We start from the raw sequence: 17,719 nt of genomic DNA on the forward strand, positions 1-17,719 counted from the left end.
TTGCAGCATCTGTTTCCCATCCTCTGTATCTGAAATACAGATGTGTGCTTTTTTTTCTTCTGTCGGTCCATCTAGCAGTGGGAAGCTTTTTGTTAGCCACAACTGTGTTTTCCCCTCCCCCAAGTAGACGTGGATGTGCCACCAAACTGCACATTTCTTTAAAACATTGTAGTAACTGTACCTTGTGCCTATACAAGTCCCATCCTCTCCTGTACTCATCTAAACTATTCTAATGTCTGTTTCCTGCTCAGTCCTTCACTAGATTTTTCTACAAAACTACAAAAAAAAGGCAATTTCTTTGTAAATACACGTGTTGGAGCAGCTATGACTAACTAAAACAAAAAAGATTTAATAAATATTTCTTTGTCGTTGTAATTATCGTGTCTGATTTGTTTTATTAATCGTTATGGAAATGAATGACAGCTTGTGAAACGGAAAGAACATCAAAAAGGCGTGAAGGCTTCGTCGCGGCAGCGCGAGTAAGCACTGGATGTTTGTCTTGGTTGTCGCTCGGTGCATATTCACACAGGCCGAGTCCGGGGGAAGTGGGTGAACAGCTGTTTCTCCATAATCTGGAGGTAAATTCAGTCTGAAAAAGCACAAAACAGAAACAGCTTCAATTAATCTTGCAGGGAATGTGCAGCGCTTCGGGGAGCTCTGCCAAGAAAACTCCGTCTCACACGCTCTTTTGCTCCTCACTCCGCTCTGCCTCTCCTGCTGTCTGACTTAATTTCTCAATTTCTGTCCTTCTTCCCCTCTTTTTGTACCTGTGGTGAGTTTGCAACCTTTAACTGGCTCATTTCATATAATCTAGATCAAGGTTTTTGCCAAATTTAAATAACCTGGAGAGACAATGTAGGCAAGGTGTCTGAAATAAATCTTAACATTTATTTCATGGGAAATGCGTAAATATACCTAAAGGACAGAGTATCTTGATTACCAACATAGATTGCATATAAAAGATGGCTGTAGCTTCTGTGATGTCAGCCACTTGTTCGTAAATCCTGTTATGAAGTGTTTTCACCTTCACTTGGTGTTTTGAAACCAGATGTGAAGAGCGAGGGGCGGCTCTGACTGTGATTGGGTTGTTAGCCCAAGAGCACACCCTGAACAATCCTTCAAACTCTAATAATGACCAGAATTTATAAAACATCGTGTTTTATTTAGTATGGCCTGAAGCTAGAGATTAAACCAATAAACTCATCATGAAAGCATTTGTTGAAGTCACCCTAGACGGAGTATTTCCTAGACTTGGGTAAAAGTTAGGCCTAGGGTTGAGGTTGTCACCAATGATGACTCAGATCTTAATTATTAGTTATTATTAGTCTCTGTCTTCCTCCCCTCACCCCCAACTGGTCGCGGCCGCCCCTCCCTGAACCTGGTTCTGCCAGAGGTTTCTTCCTGTTAAAAGGGAGTTTTTCCTTCCTACTGTTGTCAAGTGCTTGCTCAAAGGGGGTTGGTTTGATTGTTGGGGTTTCATTATTGTAGGGTTTTACCAAAGCACCTTGAGGCAACTGCTGTTGTGATTCGGTGCTATATATATATATGTATATATATATATGTATATGTATATGTATATATACATATAACTGAATTGAGTTGAATCTTAGAGCAGAAACTTGTACAACCTTCTTTAACCTTAAGTGGGCCAGACCAGTGAAACTCCCTTTGCTATCAATGTAAATGCATTTCACTACACATTTAATCTGTGACGTCTTAATACGAGTGCAATTTCAACAGTACGTCTCAGTTTTTCTACATGACAAATGTGTAAAACTACAGATAAAAATTCTGGTAGCTCAGTGGCTAGACAAATGTTTTAGTAGGTATTTCTACAGTACGCAGTGAAAAACAAGAATTTTTCTGTCTTCAGATTGTTCTACTACTATCCATTACATTACTTTGGAAAAGGTGAAGGACTGTATTTTCCTAGGTTTTACAGCTTTTCCAATTGATAGACCTCCTCCACTGCAATTCATACTACACCAAAGCCTTTCAGTGGGTCAGATTGGAGTCTTTGCCAGGCTGATTCTGGCACCCAGGCCTAATGTTTAACACTGCTGTCTTAGAGCCGACTTCTTCACATGGACAAGGAGCAGTTTAAGGAAGTGCAAGACTAAATTTCTAAAGGTAAGAGGTTCTGAGAGACATTTATAATGCAGAAGAGGCAGAGGTGTGCAGTTAGTCAAGGCAAAAACTATCTGAAAGTTGCCTATAAAATATATATTTATATATATATAGTTAAAGATAGTGCATTCACCTTTGACAGCGTGACAGTTTGCAATTAACCATCTAATATAAAAAGCCACACACAACCATCACAGGGCAGAGGCAAATGACCACAAGCAGGTACATATTTTTAATGTGCACATTTAATGAGACAGATCATCAGAAGCACTTCCCAGTGAGTCTAAAATGGCAGAAAAACTAACAAAGATATTCACTCTGACATTTCACATCTTTTGAATGTTTTTGGCTGGTGCACCTGCACTTCAGACATTACGCGTTTGACCTTTTTGAGATCTTCCCTCCTGTTGTTTTGGCAACTCATCGAACCACTGATTGGCAGACCTCTTCAGATTTGCAGATTTTTGCTGCTCATTGTTATTCAAACGATGATCCACACCTTTACAGACAGGCTGAGACTGGCATTGCTTTAGCCATGATCACTTTGCAGTATTTTGACTGTCTCCTGTGGCCTTCGCATTTCCTTACTGACAAACGCCAGATTGTGGGAATGTCTCGAACTGGACTTCCCACTGATATCCAGACTCTTGTTATCTGTGTTTTGGGTCTGAGTGAAATATATCTGTGAGACACTCACACTTCCTGTTCTGTCTGCTGTGTGCTTATGAACTGCGATTATAAGTAAGCCGTTATGAATACGGTGTCAGGACATAAACATGCCATCAGGAGTAACCATTCTAGGATTCTTCTTATATTCAAACTCTTATTGTATGATTACAGGGGATAAATCCAAGAACATGTTCACAGTGACGGGATTACCTACAGACAGATTCACTTTATCTGTTCTGCTGTTGCATAGATCAACTTAAGCTGCTAATTATTGTAAGGGATGATTTCTTTACAATTCACTGTATTTCCAATGCACCCCCCTTTTTTTTTTGGTAATTAACAGCCTTGTTTTAGCATTTTAGCAGTTTTTAAACTGTCACAATGGGGGGAGATTTCAGTGCTGAGCATGAGCTCACAGTTGATCATCTGTGTGTAATCCTGGATTAAGCCACCTGAGAGAGTCAGGGAGGATGGGAAGAGGATGGTTGAATGGGAAGCCCATTTCTTTAAACCAGTAAAGGCCTAGAAGCTGTTTTCTGTCAGCTTCTCTATCTGCAGCGCACCTCACACATCAGATGCCTTAGCAGGAGGTGGAAGGAATGTCACTTTCATTAACTCAGCTGCGATGATACCCGCTACCTTGAGACAATATCAGCCTCAGGAAGTGGAGTCTGCTAGTTTTTATTTAGTCTTCGAGCACTGGAGATAAAGTGGAGACTGAAATAGCAGCTGCAGTGGGAGCTCTCATTTTCCGGATAGTCCAAAACTATTTGGACAATGCTCCTTAATATTTTTGGTCCACATAATGTTTTAGACAGTGCTCTACATGATTTGTGTTTGATCCTTTCCTGTTCCAACGCCACAATGCTCAATGCCTTGCCTTCCTTATACTTGTTGATACCTTTTAAAACAATCAAACTCTGGCTGTTCTCTGTTACTCAGGCTCTCTTGCGCTGGTGCTGTGTGCATTTGGTGTTGCAGGAGATCCTATGTGGAAATGTGGGACATTTTGCTGTCCTCCAGAAAGCAGATTAAGTAAAAACTTTCAGTTTGTTAACCCTGGAATAAGAGAAACTCTGGGTTTTTCTTTCCCAGAAAGAGAGCTAACTTAAGCTCAGTGTCAGATGTGAGGATGCCTCACTGCTCACTGGTAGATTTGATTTTGAGCCAGTGAAACTCCCTTTGCTATTAATGTAAATGCTGAACCAGCTGATTGATTCATTCATGTAGTTGCTGACAAAGCAAATGCCAAAGTGCAATAATTTGCAGTAGTTCATGTTTTAAAAAAAATACTGAAATCCTGGTTTGTTGTTATATTTAACATGAGCCTGTCCGTCATTAATGTGAAATCTACATGTGTTATCTTTCTAACTAACTCTGTGGACAGTAAAGCAGCTGTCAGGCTGTCAGCGAGTTCCCCTGCAGTGAAATTTTTAGTGTGTGGTGGCAATCACTGTTAAAATAAAAATAAATCTATATGAAGCTTTAGACGCATAACACACCAATCAATGATCAATCATTTGTTAGGCTGTCACACGATGTGGTCATACTGATGGAAGAATGTGTCATCTTAGCTGGTGTCTTAGGGATGATTTGTATATTTCTGTGGGAATTAGGCTGAAATGATTTTAAGATTCTAAAACAGGACAAGATGTTGTTTAAAGTTTCTAAAGGCTGCAGAGAGTCTGATTGTATAGTAACTGGATTTTTTGTTGAAACGTCAACACATTTAGTCATTAAAACATACATCAAACACCAAATTGAAAGGTGTAATCTATGAAAATTTAAAAACTAAACCTCAACATGGTTTCCTCTGAAAAAATCACCTAAACATATGCATGAAAACAGCCTGGACACAAGTTTGCTTGTGGACCTGTGAGATTAATCAGACCCAGCAAACTTGTGTTCAGGCTGTTTTCCTGCATATTTTCATCTCCTCTTTCCATCATCTGCATTTTGTCCCCATCATGTTACAGTTCAATAATTAGATTTAAAAATCAAATGTAAAATTTGGTAGGATTCCAGCTTCATCTAATAATGAAAATGAAAGTCGGGTAAATGATTGAGTGGATCACGCTGATTAAAATGACTCTTTTCTCCTTCCTTGTTTTTTGGTCGGCACTGACACACATTCATATTCATCAAGCCATCCGCATCCATTTTTGTCTCCTTGGCTGGTTCAGGGTCACGGTGGGGCTGGAGCCTGTCCCAGCTGTCACAGGGGTGGGGTGCACCCTGTAAAGGTCGCCAGCCTGTTGCAGGGCGAACACAGAGACATAACTATTTACATTCGCATTCACACCTGATTGCATATCTTTGGACTTTGGGAGGGAACTTGCCCAGACAAGGAAGGGCCCGAGCTGGCCAGTGGATTAAAACCCAGGACCCCCACCTCAGAATTGATGCGACTGAGAGTTCAATAAGGAGAGATCATTAAAGAATAGAATAACTGAATGCAATTGATTGAAAATAGAGAATTCTATTAAGCTATTTGGCATTAAGACGCCCTGACGCCCCATCATAGCATAACTGAATCCCACAGGTGACAGGAATTAAGAAAGGACACTGTGGAGTCTAAACACTTGTGGAGGTGAAGATGACGAAGCACGTGAACAGGGAAAGGCAGAAGAGGAGTGAAATTTAAAACAAACAGAATGGAGGCCCATTAGATTGGAGATGTCAGGCAAGAAAATGATTGAACTAGAGCAGTTATGTCAGCATTGAGTTAGATAGCATGGGAAAGTGGACGTCAAGAGTAGACCAGCAACCGAACACCCAGGAAAGCAAATGAGTGATTACAGAGCTTCCTTACAGAACTTATTTACAAGCTTTACTTTGTTGGAGCTACTCTTAGAAACAGCATTCTGAAAAACTTTTTGAATGTTACTACTGCAGGGAAACATCCGGACAGGTCGTCTGAATCTGTTATTACGACTTACAGTTGTGTTGTAAAGGGAAGCGACCACTAGTGGTCAATGTGTCAGCTCCTTAAGAGGACGCACAGCTGGAAACACAGTAAGCTGAGCTTTGTAAAGTTTTTAACTTGGGAAGCAAAGGATTGTTCGGGTCAACATGCTTTTACTATCCTCCTTAACTATTGTGTTGTACTCAGAGAATTTGTGCCATCAGCCATATTTTTTTAAATCAAAAAAATATGTTCTTAATATTGCATCACAGCCATGTATTAGCATTTCCTTTTCCTTAAAAGCCTGTTACATTTGGGCCACATCTGGATGGAAACCCACCTACACTGGCAGACTATTTGAGACTATTGGACCTTTCCTGTGGATGTCCTGATGCCTGTCAGGTTTTCAAAGTTAAACAGCAGCCTTATCCCAAATTCAACACATCTGTGAGTGCAACATCAGCCTACACACATGCACAATCATCCTGCTGACTGGGAAGTAAAAGGACAGGACAACCCCTCCCTGCCAAGCAACGTTAAAGAGTTCCAGGTCCGACTTCAGGCACGAAACTGTGATTACACATATGTAAACATTGATTGTTGGTGCTGTTAAGTGGATCAGTGACATCTGCCTTGTGTCTCAACAGACTCATGGTAAGAATTTATGATTTAATCTAACAGTATCCATCTCATAAGGCAAAACATTTACATAGTCTGATCCGGGTATTACATTGGAGGGGAGGGAAAAAAAAGACAGCTGATGGATGTGTATATTTGGGATATGGTTATGTCCTCTAGAATAAAATAAATAAGGGCTTAAGGGATACACATTGACTGGCACTGAGGTTAAAATGTGATGCAAGGCTGGCCTGAAATATTTCAAAATCTAACATACTTAAGAGACGAGAAGGTTATGAGTTTGACACCTTCTAATTCACGACCCTTCATTTCCCTGATTAATTTTCCTTTCGTCTTGGTCTTGAGAACGTCTCGTGAGACTCATGTTAATTTGATCTCACGGGAGGGCCCCCCCTATAATATCTCCACTTTAATTCTCAACGCTTCCTTTTCAAACTTTTATTCCTGTCCTCTTCAATTTAGCTGAAGGCTCGAGCAGATGGAATGGGGCGACGGGCAACGGTAAATGAATCATTTTAGGGGAGTGAGACGTTAATATCAGCAGCCAAACAATCGCAACCCCTCTTCAGAATCTGTGACCTTCAACCGCGTGGCAGTACAGCCGCAAACCCCGAGGACAAACTCATTTCAGAAATCATCATGGAAAATCATGTTGGCCGTGTGCGTGGACAGCCGGGGACAGGCTGTATTACTGAACTCCCCCGTCTTCCCATAATAGAGACCACACAATGGCACGCAGGCCAATTCTCTGCCCCGCTGTTAAAATGAAGCCCTATTCAGTTTTATGTAGGCCATCTGTAAGTCTACTCAAACCTAAAAATAAAGACTGAGTGGAATAGAACATATTCATTGCGCTGTAGACTGCTCCGAGATGAATGGGATCTCTGAAAGAGGGAGAGAGGGAGCAGCGAAAACACAGAGCATAACACAGTGATTGACTCAAGGCCACTGAAACTGGCTAAATCTATTATTCAGACACATACATGACTGCAGGGCAGAACCCATGCATTAAAGGAAAAAGAAAAAAAAGGAATCAATAATTGCAAAATTGCCTCTTGTAGCGGTGCAGCACAGTATGGAAAATTGCGATTGATCATTAGTTATTCCTCTCTACATTAAAGCCCCCAAATCATATTTGGTCTGCCATGAATCTCTGTGTTGTGTTTTGTGTGTTAGAAAAAATAGCCGTTGCATTAAATCAGCGCGCCACAGCCATGTGGTTCTGCACAAAGGCCAGCAGGATGTTCTGCTGCATTGGCTGTTTTTATATTTTTTTTGAGAAGCAAATGATGTGGTGGTTTTTGCAGGTCGCTCCCAAAAAATGTACAGTACAGCACTTTGCCAAAGGTTAGGGAAAAGCAGCTGTTTATTTATAGACAGTGTAAAAGTGAAGCCAGTGGTGGATCTAGAAATTTTTCCATCGCAGAGCAATGGGGGGGCGGGGGGGGGGGGGGGGGGGGGGGGGGGGGGGTGTCTCGGCAGGGCTGTACAGCAGAGGGGGCAGTGGCCCCACCCTTGCCCCCCTGTAGATCCGCCCCTGGTTGAAGAAAATGTTGAAGTGCATCAAAACTGCAATGGACAGCAGGAGGCATTTGGCTACAAAAAACCATCCAGTTGTTAGAAATCTATGAAAAAACTGTTCTCTTCTCCCTTGATCTACAGCATCAGTAAACAGCGTCCTGATGAGATTAAAGTGTCAGTTGTTAGTTTCAAATCTTACTGAATAAAAAAAGTGAAGTTCATTTTTTAAAATTATTAAATTTAAAAAATATATATTTTGAAATTACAAGCTATATTAGAGTCAAAGAGAACAATAAAGCATGGTAGGCTACTCTATACTCTATATGAAAGATGTAGGTATTTGGATAAGAAATAGCATTAACAGTAGCAGTGTTGATGTAGTATACAGCAAGTGTTTTGAAACACCTGAAGCCTCTGTGCAATCTTCAGCAGCATGTTACAGTAACTGTTACACAACAACAACATGAAGCTGAAACACATGGGACAACAGAGGCTGCAGGCAGTCCACAGGCAGGTGTTCTCCCAGCCCGGGGCCTCGGGAGGCCACCTGGCTCTCAGGAACACACACACACACACACACACACACACACACACACACACACACACACACACACACACACTACATGACTTCAGAGGACATTGCTTTGATTTACATTAGTTTCCTGGTAACATACTGTCAACTTAACCAGTACTTGTCTAAATATAATCCTAACTTTAGCTCACATCTTCAGCTTGACGATTCACCTTAAAGAGGCTTCCTTTTTGTCCACAAAAAGCGGCTATGTAAACAGATCTATGTCCCCACAACATGAGGAATACCTAGACAACACACACACACACACACACGCACGGTTACTGTATGCAGAAACACGCAATTCCCAACAATGTCACTACATGGGATCCCAGGAGCCATCTCACAGACAGGGCACACGTACAACACGCACACAAACAGCTAGTCGCAGCAGAGACGACCCCCCGCCCAAGTATAATTGGTGAAAAGTGGTACAGAGTAACTGGAACAGTCACAGGAGCTGTGTGAGTAAATTTGGAGCAGGTGGTTGCGAGTTCATGTGCATTACATTTCTTGTTATGCGCTGAATTTGGATTAAAACATGAGAATGATGAACTGGCAGAAACACGGTTTGGTTGGCTCGCTCGTGGTTCGGTACTCATGAGCAGTTTATCAAATCATCAATCAGGAGCCTTCTTTATACACTTTACTGGATTTGTGAAGTGTTATTATTGACACTTATGAACTTGAGGACTAAATAATAATTAAAAAGGTCACAAAAATACAGAACAAGTATGAAACTGAAGCAGAAGTATTTAACCCAGTCATCTGGAGCAGGATACCATGGAGTATAATCTGACAGCAATGACTATTATTTATGACTATGCACACTATAACAGGTAACAGAATGTTTACTCTGGTAAACACACAACTTAAAAGTACCCCCAAAAAGGAACATTTAGACCTTTTAGGTGACTTTTGATTATATTTTTAATTGCATAATATTTTATTTCATTGTGTTTGAACTTTATCAGCCTCTATATAATTTACTACTGGTAGCTAATTGTGGTGCTATTAAAAAAAAGCTTTGGACTTCTTAATTGACACTTTTTTCCTTTTCTTTCAGTTTGTGATTCCAAAACTGAGGGAAGCAAATCTAAAGTCCTTTTCTCCACTTCTCAAGTGAGGCAAATTGCACCACTTTGATGTTGTCTTAAGTGCCTTGCTGAATAACTTGAGGCACAAACAGTGGTTTTATGCTAATTTTGAATTAATGGAGTGTCTACATCCATTTGTGGCTAAACAAAGGACTGGAAATGACACCTTGTGACTTTTAATCCTGATTCTGAACCAAGATCTTATTTCTCACAATTACATTGAGAGTCCTAATTAAAGCCCTACACAGCTTTCCATAAGCATTCATCTAAAACCAGAACTTCTGGTTTTCCCAATAATACTGAAAAATAAGTCAATGCAGAAGTAAAATCTGCAGTTCCTCTAGTGGCCACTTGAGGCCAGCTCCAATAGAAAGCCGATCCAAAGAGATATTTCCTCCTTCATAAATATTGCAAGGGATAAACATTTTTCTCAGCATGGCTGCTGCAGCTGATTGGTATCATGCGGTCTGCCAAGCCAACCTAAACTAATTTCCCCCCATTTTTGTGTTGTTGGTGCATTTTTAAATAGAAATAATACAAATAATGTGGCTCGCTGTGTGGCATTGATCAGCCAAGAAAAAAAAAATGGTCACTTTGTGTACTCACTAGGAGTACTCTAGTCCACTGAGCAGATGAGAGACATAACTCCAGTGTGCCCTCCGTCTATTCCAGGACCAGCTCCCACTCTGCCAGGGCTGGGTAAGGTGCTTGTTTAAGAGCACTTGGTGGCCCAGCAATAATCCACAGCACCTAGCCAGGCTCAACACAAACAAGCCATCTTGTGAGTCCAGTGCGATGTGGACTGGGTTGTGGTTAAAGGTAGAGGCTATGCAATCTAATCTCTGGCTGTTTAAAACTAAATTTACAGCCATGAAACGTCACTTCTGTGGTAGCTTTAAAACTTCATGTTAAAGAGCACATTTAGGGCTTGTAAAGATAAGGTTATCAGATCCCAACAACATAAATGCGGGGCAAAGCTTTGGTTCCAGAAAACCAAGATGTGCCAAGATGTGGAAATGTGGACTGTGTAGTCTGGAGTGTTTACTCTGTCAAAGACTAAAAACCTGTCCATGTGTTTTTTTTTTCTTTGTAGGTGCCTTCCATGCTTTAGAAACATTCCTATAAGGGAATGCACAAACACACTTGTTCCAAAAGCATCCAGCCTCAAATTCTGCAGATGTTACAGCTAATGGGAACAGTGACCAGAGTGGGTTGACGATGGTTTGAAGTATCAACCTTTAACAAATGCAGCCTTAATGTAAACTGCTGGAAGCTGTTTAAAAATTTAGCGATTGCTGGCGAGGGGTCTGTAAATGTCAGGGATAAGGAGAAAAGGACCAAAGCACTGAACTGCTGAAACAGTGTCCTGTCTAGCAGTCAGTTTTCATTGATTTTTAAGAACAAATTAAACATGTTAACATCCACATTAAGGGAAAAAATCTAGTTGTGTCTTAACCACAAAGTTAGTTCTTTTAGTCTGACAGCGTGTAATTAGCTTCACCGCTGCTGTCTGATCTGTGAGAATCAATGGTTTGATAATTAAGGGGTCGAGCTTAATGCCAATTTAATAAAAGGGCACAAACTCTAATCAGCTGATCAGCTCAAGTGTTGTAAGCATGTATTTAAAAGCTCAACTGTCCCATCCTGTTGCTGCTGCTAAACAAGCAATTACATCACCTCAGCTCCATTCCCCCCCCCCCCCCCCAGCACTTGTGCTTGTTCTGTCTCCAACTCCGTCCTCAATGTACTAACGTTTGTTTGACTTTTAGGGTTCATTTATTGTCCCTCTAAGAAAAAGAGAAAACGTCTCTCAGACGTTAAACAATTCAACTGATCCTCATGGGCAGGAGGAAAAGTTGGAAAAAGTCAACATGATGGGAGCGAGGAGGGGGGTTACTCGGGGTTAAAAGGGCTTTCCTCCAATTTACAGTGTTTTTATGGTTGGATGGCAGGTTTCCTCCCAGTAGTGCTCAACATCCGGCAGCCCACAATACACCATGAAGCAAATTCAAACGTCACTTTTCATAGAAGTAAAGTGTAAATAAAATCTCTGCACACATGCACTGTGTGTGTGTGTGTGTGTGTGTGGTCACATGAGGTGGATATGCATTTATCGGGGAAATCAAGGAAGTCCTACAAACCACAAACACACTCGCTGGCTTACAGAGCAGGAAACACACAGCTCCTTATAAAAGCCACACCTGCAGCGACAGGACCGCAATCACGGCAGCTGATCGCAGGTGTGTCCACTCAAATCATTTAAAGCACTGCGTCGTAAAGGAGGTGGACACACACGGAGTCAGAAGGGGGGGATATTTTTACAGCAAGGTTGTGGTTTAAGAACATGCAAAAGCAAATTGTGTTTCTACAGCTTGTTTTAAATCTGTGTTGTTCAGGCAAGAAATACACTTTAAAAAGAATTTCTTAAGCAAAACAGTACTTGAGTACTTGTATAGTATCTTCCCTGAAAATGTCTCATTCTACAGTTAGTCTCACTCTTTAAAAAGTGGAAAATATTAATATGCGTGTCTTTATTCCTTCTGGGGCTTGTTGATAAATTTAGGGCTGCCAACTTCTGGGTTCAGCTTGGAGTGACAGTTATCCCCTCAGCATGGGGTGGTGGGGCCAGCCTGTGGGCGCTCTCCCACATTCAAAAAAAGAAAAATGAAGGAAAATCTGGATATTTTTCTTTTTTTAAACATATGCACAGAACCTCATGGATAAACCAAGAAAAACCCCTAGATTAGTTGGACTGAAAACCAAGAATGCATCAAGAACAGGATCGGGACAGCTGGCTTGAGCATAGCTGTTAAGAGAGCTTTGCCAGCTCAACCGCTACTGGGACCGTATCTGTTTACTCAGGAGACATAAGTACTATTGACCTCTGTCTCATAATTGACTGTTAATTGCTGCATTTGTTTTTTTGTGGACTACTTTATGCTCCAGCAGAGCCTGGTAAATTAGATGGTGACACAGCTAAGAGTGTGGGATAGCTTGCTCTTATCTTGACTCTGCAGCTTCTTTTTGTTCCTGTCAAAGGAAGATGTTGCTACTGGCCAGCTACTTCATTTCAAAGGGTCTAAAAAAATAAATATATATATATAGGGATGGGTACCGGTATCGGATAAAACCGGTACCCATATGGGTACCGGTATCGGATAAAACCTAAACGATACCCATCCCTATATATATATATATATATATATATATATATATATATATATATACTGCTATAGGTGTTTTTAAATTCGAACTAGGTGATCTCTGACAAGGCAAGTAAAGTGGTTTTCCTTTTGGGACACATGCCTGTAATCAGGGATTAAAGGGAAATCTGGCAGGTGAGAGAACTCAAGTTGTGTAGCAGGGCAGCACGAGGAAATAACTCACGTAGAAATAAGCCACATAATTTCTATTGTGAGCTCTCTTAGTGAACAGGTGATTGGCTGTGTTCCAGCCAACTACAGTGTAAAAACCTCATTACACAAACCATTATGGCTCCTTTCCAGCCCCTAGCTATGATAAAGGTGGAATTTGGCAAGTGACGAACACAGTCAGCTTCAATTCAAACTGATAAGTCCTTCTAGAAGCAAGTCCTGTTACTCAGCAGCTATGCTCAAAAGCATCTGAACACTGATGTTTCATTATTCTTTATTTTATTTTCTGTATTTTACTTTGAAGCGTTATTTAAATGAACTTTTAAAAAGTAATCTGGACATTAAAAAAATGCATGAACAGAAAATGATGTGAAATTATTGCAGATTTTCTGCACAAATAAGCTTGTAAAAGCTTTTCCCCTGTAAGTTATACGTCTGCCACTATCACTGCAGCTACAAAATTCTCCACTGAGAATTGAGTGATGTGTCTCTCCTCTATTTCTGCTTCTGTTATCATTGTTGCAGGGTAGGGTTTGAATCCTCCCTCCAACCTGTTCCCCTTAAGTTGCAGGTGGAGTTGTTGGGCTGGCTCTGCAAGAGAGCAGTCTTCCTGCTCAAGCCATCTTTTCCACAACTGTTTCAACCTGAGTAATAAAGAGCCTAGTGTTTAAAGGCTGGATGGTATAACTATTCTCTACCAGTTTGTCCTTGTCATTATGGTGATAATCAGCCCCTCCTTGTTAACTGCTAGTAAGACAACCTGCCAAGAACCTCCAGCCAAATCCTCCTGCTTCAGTCTTTCACCTGTTACCAGATCTCCACCTGCGAGTTGAGTAGCCCTCCAGAACCCCTTTTTAGGAATTGAGCAAGTAAGCTAGTGGAAATGCCTCATCAATATTCTGTTCTACTCACCCTCGCAGTTGCTAATACACTCTCTCTCTCCTCTGGTAGTTTTTGGGTCACCCCCTGTGAAATATCCAGCCTCCCCAGTCATTCACCAGTCCTTCAATACACCTTTTTACACTGCTGATTGTTAGAGTCTGCTTTAATGAAAAACATGATTGATGTGACCCAGGACCTATACCAGCAGTGACTGAAGATATCACGGTTTGTCCTGCACCATCGTAAATCATATCATCACACTGCAAACTACCCATCTTAGACTACATCCACACTAGCCCAGATAGATTTGAAAATGGCGTTTTCGTCTGAAAACGCTCCGCGTCCACACTAGCGTTTTCACTCGTTATCACAGAGTTGTGCATCCACATTGAAATGCTTACGTTCCAGTACTGCGCATGCGTGAAGCGTGAGAAGACTCAGCCTGCCTCTTTTCTGTCTGCCGTTTATTTACTTTCTGGCTTGTTGAAACATTGCGGCAAAATGTCGAGGAAAAGCACCGAGTTTTTTTTTAAATGAGACGAACAATGAGGTGGAGTTGTTGCTGCGAGTAACACAAAAGTACAAAGTTGCAAAAGCGAGTGAGAATTAAATAATTTGAAGAAAAGCTATCTGGAGCATGTACAGACTGATATTAATCTTTAATAGGGCTGTCAAAATTCAGAGCAAACAAAAGAACTGCTGTATAGGGCTTTGGAGCGTGATGTCACAGGAGTGGGGCCACGCCCCCTCCCGCCATGACAGTAGGCCAAAGAAAGCACACGGAAGTGTCAGCTATGGTTCGTACGTGCTGTGTTGCAACGTTAGATCACACGATAGGGAAGGCAAGAAGCTGGAAAATGGGCTCTCTTTTCATCGTTTCCCCTCCTGGAGGCAACGGGAGGGATCTCATGTATCCGATATTACTAAACGAAGACGTCAGGCTTGGATTGCAGCGGTCAGACGAGCGGATATCGAGTTCTCTGCCATCCCCAATTTTTTGTTGGTTTGCTCGCGGCATTTTCTTTCCGGTGAGTTCTAAATAAATTCATATCTCTCTTAATAGGCTTTTAGTGTTATTTTGAATGCGCTGAGGTCATAGATAATTAGATAAAACATCCTAATGTGTGATGCTGCAGAACCACGTCATGTTGACGGAGTAGCGTATTATTTGGCATTATTGCAGGCAAACCAGCATATGAAATATGAAACAGAAAAGAAAAGTATGTTTATTTTTTTTTTATTCAAGATCTGTTGACATGTACTTAGCAAGTACATACACATGAAATGCAAACTATTTACATGGCAACGCACAGCTGGCAACCTCTGGCTGTATCTTGGTCATATGGTCAACGTACTCACAAATTGGAGGCTTAAAAACGGCCAAATCTTGTACCCAACCGTTTGTGAATTAGATGTGCGCCTCCAGGAATTTATAATTCCGAAAATGATTCGCCGTGTATGCGCTGACTCCACAGACAAGGTACGCGACGATATCGGGATAGGACAACGGCGGTAGGCCATCTGGGTTTCCGCTCCACTGCCTTTTTTCATACGGGTCCACATTACCGATGCACGCTATTTTTTCCATGTACCGTCTCTTGGCGTCTGGGCGCAATCGTTCGCGATACAGCCCTTTGTCTTTTGCGCTGATTTTAAGCATGGTTCTGGCAGTCCTGCTATCAACACAGTGTGTTTGTTTTGATTTGTGGCCTTCTGACATGGCGCCGCGATCCCACAATGCACTGCGGCGTGACGTCAACTCCAAAGCCCTATAATGTAGTGATGTTCGATTCGTGAACGAATCGTTCAATACTCGAGAATCACTTTACTGACTCGTGAATCATGATTCACAAGCGCAACTGACTCACTGACTCATCCCTGTTGCTGTTAGCAAACTAATTCCATTAGTAGAAATATATCTAGTTTATAATTAAAATTGTGGCGAAAAAAACAACAGCCAGTTTATTAACAAAAACATTCCTGCTGTGAACTGGAAGAAAAAACCCTGAGTAGAAGCTCACATCAAGACAATAGCTCCTCGGTTCACAGTAGCATCACTCAGCTAGCATGCTAACAGCACATTTGAGGTACTCACCCCCTCCCTTGCTGTGCTGAATCATAGCATAAGCGAATCACTCAGGACTCACTAACCCCCTTCCTCCTGGCTCACAGCTCAAACGAGTTGAACGAATCACTGACTCACTCACTCACTCACTCACCCCCTCCCTTCCTGTTACGAATCACTCACTGGCTGTGTCCGAATTCAGGGGAAGGATGCTTAAAATGCCATATTTGGAGGCAATGACGTCACAGTGACGCGACGAGGACTGTCCGAATTCAAAGAGCACTCAAAATGTGGCGACAAATGTGTCCTACTTTTCCGTGAATTTGAGGGTTAGTCGTGTCCGAATTCAGAGGAAGGACGCTTCAATGCCATATTTGGAGGCAATGACGTCACGGCGACGAGACGAAGGCTGTCCGAATTCAAAGAGTCCTCAAAATGTGGCGACAAATGTGTCCTACTTTGCCCTGAATTCTAAGGATGGTCCGATGTATCCTTCATGTCCTACTATATCCCAGGATTCATTGCGGGTCATAGAGGAGATTTGTTTCTGATAACGATGGTGGTCGAAGCGGGAGAGGAAAACACTTTCAAATGTAAGTATATGAAAATCTGGTTGTACAAAAGTTAAATTGTTATAGTGGTCGTTTTGTTAAGCTTTGGGCATCTGCATAGACATGTTTCTTTTCTTTAAAATAACCGTAAACCAGTTTGTATGGGGGGTCCCGCGATTTTTCATGTATTGCTGCTTACATACAGCTAATTTAGATTTTTTCGAATTGGTGATATGTTGTGTGGAACAAAGACCAAACGACTTAATTTATTAAAACGAGGAGAAAACGATCACCTCTTCACTGGGTGAAGAATTGAGCCGCTACAGCGTGGAGGTACAAGAATAAATCAGTTTACACATCATATTCATATGAGTGCGGTCCTATTAACCCTCATGCTACAGCAGCGGTCCCCAACCTTTTTTACGCCACAGACCGGTTTATGTCAGACACGGAGCGGCCTTTAAGGTATCGCAGATACATACAACCACATAAAATGATCCGACCAAGACAAATACTGTGGTATTTTGTAAATATAATAATAAATGTGAATGTGCTGTGTAATTGTGTAACTTTATTAGCAGCGTCCTCCTGAAAATGTGCCATATTGACAGTAACATCCTCCTCTCTGCCGCTTAATGCTCTCTGGTCGCTATGGTAATGTGTAAATATTTCTTTCAAAATAAGACACGAAACTACAACAAGGGAAAGACCCAGGGAAACAGAGTTAATGATAAAACCCCTGAAAACCATAAATTTCACAGCGGAGCCTCAACTCTCGTCGCCCGGTACCAAACGACTCACGGACCGCTGCTGTACAGAACCTGTGATGTCCAGACGGTGTTCCTCTGGTGTTCTGCTGTGAAAAATTTTGGGTTTAGGGATTAACATAGTTGCCATGGTTTCCTTTCTTCTTATTTGTTGTGTGTGATCAGGACAATTCTGGAGAAGATGGGCCTGCAGGGGAAAGTCACCCGCTTACAGGCCAGAAGACATGAGATAACTTTAAAGAATACAAAGTACGTATGTGTGTTATCAAGAAGATAATTCTTAAGAACACAAGTTAATAAATGTGCAATTACTAAGAGTTGTTGTGGTGTTTTTATTTCCCTGCTGTCATTTTTGATTTCCTCTGCCTTTAGGATTGCAAGTATCCAGGCTCAGGAGAGGGGGTCAGTGGGAAGCCCACTGCTGCTACTTGGCCCTGGTTTGCCCTCATGGATGAGGTGATAGGACAGAGGCCTTCCATTAAGCCTCTTGTCCAAATGTCCTCTCTCCCTGAGGACACTCCAGGGCCAAGCACAGCAGTGGGTGACCAAAA

The 17,719-nt window shown here is 41.7% G+C and overlaps 1 long non-coding RNA gene across 1 annotated transcript; it reads left to right on the forward strand.

The window, feature by feature from the left end:
• The first annotated feature begins 16,122 nt into the window (after positions 1–16,122).
• LOC134632210 (uncharacterized) lies at positions 16,123–17,719 on the forward strand. The gene is made up of 3 exons (XR_010094481.1): positions 16,123–16,443; positions 17,334–17,417; positions 17,541–17,719. It is a non-coding gene; the product is annotated as an uncharacterized LOC134632210 (long non-coding RNA).

The sequence above is a fragment of the Pelmatolapia mariae genome, linkage group LG7 (assembly GCF_036321145.2).
Source record: "Pelmatolapia mariae isolate MD_Pm_ZW linkage group LG7, Pm_UMD_F_2, whole genome shotgun sequence".
NCBI lineage: Eukaryota > Metazoa > Chordata > Actinopteri > Cichliformes > Cichlidae > Pelmatolapia > Pelmatolapia mariae.